At 48.5% G+C, this 4,364-nt stretch overlaps 1 non-coding gene across 1 annotated transcript; it reads left to right on the forward strand.

Annotated features, from left to right (window-relative positions):
* Positions 1–224: 224 nt before the first annotated feature.
* LOC124717551 lies at positions 225–331 on the forward strand. Its single transcript, XR_007005807.1, has one exon. It is a non-coding gene; the product is annotated as a U6 spliceosomal RNA (small nuclear RNA).
* Positions 332–4,364: the final 4,033 nt, after the last annotated feature.

A 4,364-nucleotide genomic window follows, 5' to 3' on the forward strand; every position in this document is an offset into this window, starting at 1 on the left:
AGGGTCCAGAATGAAATTTTCACTCTGCAGCGGAGTTTGCACTGATATGAAACCTCCTTGCAGAGTAAAACCATCCGTGGATCGAGACTCGAAATTCTTCCAGGAGTGCCAGTTCTGCAAGTTTCGCAGGAGAGCTTCTGTGAAGTTTGGAGGGAAGCAGACGAGGTAGTGGCGTACTTGAAGCTGTGAGGGGGAGTCGCGAGTCGTGCTCGGGTAGCTCAGTCGTACCCGCTTCGGCGGTACGTGTGCTGAAACTGGAACGATACTGAGAAGATTAGCGTGGCCCCTGCGCAAGGATGACACGCAAAATCGTGAAGCGTCAGCCGCAAGTACAGCGTGGCTACTTAACGTTCAAATATAGACAGACGAATATTACTCCCCGTACAAAAGATTATTATCGTTTGTTTATGCTGTCCAGCTCTTGCGACCCCATGGTGCTACAGCACCCTGACATTAACTGGCGAACTGTTTGGAGGTGTGTTCGTGCACCCTTTTTACCGTCGTCTGTGTCTGCAAAAAATGGCTCTGAGCACTATGGGACTTAACATCTATGGTCATCAGTCCCCTAGATCTTAGACCTACTTAAACCTAACTAACCTAAGGACAGCACACAACACCCAGCCATCACGAGGCAGAGAAAATCCCTGACCCCGCCGGGAATCGAACCCGGGAACCCGGGCATGGGAAGCGAGAACGCTACCGCACGACCACGACATGCGAGCTCTGTGTCTGCACTCTGTTATGTTTTAGTCTACGGCAAGTTCCCACCTAATAGTTCACTTCACATAGGACTGGCCACCTCCCTACTCTGCCCTGACTGTCAGCTCGAAGACACCGACGAGCACCGTCTTACGTGCCCCCTGAAACAAAACGTATGGCTCCTCATCCAACGAATCGTGGGTTTTTTTTTTTACCTGCGCGCCCCGCCAACGACGGTAACCCCAGATTTCTTGTTGTTGCCCCAGACATTTCACTACGCTCTTGCTAAGCACCATACCCTAATGTGGTTTCGAGGACAGGCTTTAGAATACCTCTTTCACAGTGGTCCGCATACAGTCCTTGACTTCTGATACAAAGTTGTGACCGCGCATAGCACACTCACCCGAAAACCATCTTACCGACAAACTTTTGCCGGTTCCCAGGGTCTTCCTAGACCCCCTCAAAGTCGGGGTGTGCCATGCCTACCCCTCACATGACATGATGCAACACCCTTATCCATGTTCTCAGGCATCGACAAAAAAAAAAAGAAAGAAAACCTTATATTTTGTTGTATTTAATGTTATTCAAATATTTTTGTTTAACTAACAATCATTTGTATATGTTTAAATGGTACCTTGAAGAACTGTTGCATTGTGTATATATACATGTACTGTCAGTTTGTCCAGTACAGATTATTGCAGGGAAAAAACATCGGCAGAGCACTTTCCCGCGAAACGCAAAAGTCCCGAGTTCGACTCTGCGTCCTACACACAGTTTTAATCTGCCAAGAGGTTTCAGTGTGAAAGGTATTGGTCTGTAATTTTGCAGGTCCGTCCTTTTACGCTTCTTATACACAAGTGTTACCCGCGCTTTTTTCCACTCGCTTGAGAGTTTGCACTGGCGGGAGATTGGCGATAAATCGTGTGTAGACATCTGCACGAAAGACTGTAAGAACGCACAGAAAAATGTACACTACTGTCCATTAAAATTGCTACACCACGAGGATGACGTGCTACAGACGCGAAATTTAACCGACAGGAAGAAGATGGTGTGATATAGAAATGATTAGCTTTTCAGAGCATTCACAAGGGTTGGCGCCGGTGGCGACACCTACAACGTGCTGACATGAGGAAAGGTCCCAACCGATTTCTCATACACAAACAACAGTTGACCGGCGTTGCCTGCTGAAACGTTGTGATGCCTCGTGTAAGGAGGAGAAATGCGTACCACCACGTTTCCGACTTGGATAAAGGTCGGACTGTATCCTATCGCAATTGCAGTTCATCGTATCGCGACGTTGCTCCTCGCGTTGGTCGAGATCCAATCACTGTTAGCAGAATATGGAATCGGTGGGTTCAGGAGTGTAATACGGAACGCCGTGCTGGATCCCAACGGCCTCGTATCACTAGCAGTCCAGATGACAGGCATCTTATCCGCATGGCTGTAGCAGATCGTGCAGCCACGTCTCGATCCCTCAGTCAACAGATGGGGACGTTTGCAAGACAACAACCATCTGCACGAACAGTTCGACGACGTTTGCAGCAGCACGGACTATCAGCTCGGAGACCGTGGTTGCGGTTACCCTTGACGCTGCATCACGGACAGGAGCGCCTGCGATGGTGTACTCGACGACGAACATGGGTGCAGGAATGGTAAAACATCGTTTTTTCGGATGAATCCAGGTTGTGTTTACAGCAACACGATGGTCGCATCCGTGTTTGGCGACATCGCGGTGAACGGACATTGGAAGTGTGTATTCGTCATCGCCATGCTGGCGTATCACCCGGCGTGATGGTATGGGGTGCCATTGGTTACACGTCTCGGCCACCTCTTGTTCACATTGACGGCACTTTGAACAGTGTGTTACGACCCGTGGCTCTACCCTTCATTCGATCCCTGCAAACCCCTACATTTCAGTAGGATAATGCACACCGCATGTTGCAGGTCCTATACGGGCCTTTCTGGATACAGAAAGTGTTCGACTGCTGCCCTGGCCAGCACATTCTCCAGGTCTCTCACTAACTGAAAACGCGTGGTCAATGGTGGCCCAGCAACTGTCTCGTCACAATACGCCAGTCACTATTCTTGATGAACTGTGGCATCGTGTTGAAGCTGCATGGGCAGTTGTACCTGTACACGCCATCCAAGCTGTGTTTGACTGAATGCCCAGGCGTATCAAGGCCAGAGGTGGTTGTTCTGGGTACTGATTTCTCAGGATCTATGCACCCAAATTGCGTGAAAATGTAATCAGATGTCAGTTGTGGTATAATATATTTGTCCAATGAATGCCCGTTTATCATCTGCATTTCTTCTTGGTGTAGCAATTTTAATGGCCAGTAGTGTATTTAGAGGCCTGGCTATAAATAGGCCGCCGTAAGCAAGATGAGGAGAACGGTACACCGGCCGTCTCGCTAACGCGACGCGCCGGAGCAGAACTGGACCGCGGTCGGCCATGTGGAGTGCGACGCAGATACTGGCTGTTCTGTGTGCACTGGTTGTGCGCGCCTGGTCTAGCGACAACTAGGAGCACGCCATCCTGTCTGCGAGTGAGCGCAGGATGCAGGCAGGCACCGGACGCTGCGCGGAAATACCGCGGCGCATTTCGCAGGTGGCGCGTGTCGACGTGGAGCGGGCGACGTGCGCACGTGCGCCGACTCAATACGCGACACGCCGGGGTCCGGCCGGCTAACGACCCCGTTACCCGCAGCGCGCGACATCGGCGCTGAGAAACCGGGCGCACCGACCGTAGCCATCAGTCACATCCACAGGGTGCCAGACAGTACCTGGTACGCAGAAGGCTACACCGAGGTGCCACAACTCGTGCGACACCTCCTCATACCGTACGGAACTCCTTCCGCCCCGCGACGTACAGCAGTCGACTCGGCACCGACTCGACAAGCCGTTGGAAGAAGTATTCGCCGTGCTGCCTCTACAGCCGTCCAAAACTGCGACAGTGTTGGCAGGACACGATTTTGTGCACGAACTTATGACACTACCGTCTGCTACTACTGTACCATAACCTCAAAGCTGAAATCAGTTCGTATAGTGAAATTATTCTTATTCAAGTAATTATAGTATGAAGAAGCTGAGCAGTTTTACCCTCTGAGAGGAATTTTGTTATGTTGACCGTGTTGTACCTAACGGAGGTGGCTTATTGGAGGTGAAAGTCAGAATTACGTAAATATTCAAACAGTAACAAATAATATTTTACCTAGCTACAGTGTTTAAAGAATAAAGAAAACGGTCGCCAGCCTAATTAGGCAAGAGAATGATAAACATTCTTGTTTAAAAAAAATAGGTATGAGTAACTTCAACAGACAAACATAATCTATACCTTTCCACACGCGAGTGCAATGAACTCTGGCACCTGGATACAGTGTGTTCAGGTTAAGGTTGGAGTTTACAGATCAGAACAAACTACTGGCAGAAATATAACAGATAACAATACAAACCATTACTTTCATGGATTATTCAAACTGAATGGTCTTTATAACATTATTATTAATATTCACTGTACAATCATAAATTGGTTCAGTATTACTTCTGAAACATTTTCCTAGCTGACATAAAATTGTAAATGTAGTTCATTGCAAAATTATGAACTGGCCACAGGTTAAGTCTCTCTCAGCTAAATACTTTTCTATTTAGAATGAAAGTTAAATGGA

Source organism: Schistocerca piceifrons, chromosome 9 (assembly GCF_021461385.2).
Source record: "Schistocerca piceifrons isolate TAMUIC-IGC-003096 chromosome 9, iqSchPice1.1, whole genome shotgun sequence".
Lineage (NCBI taxonomy): Eukaryota > Metazoa > Arthropoda > Insecta > Orthoptera > Acrididae > Schistocerca > Schistocerca piceifrons.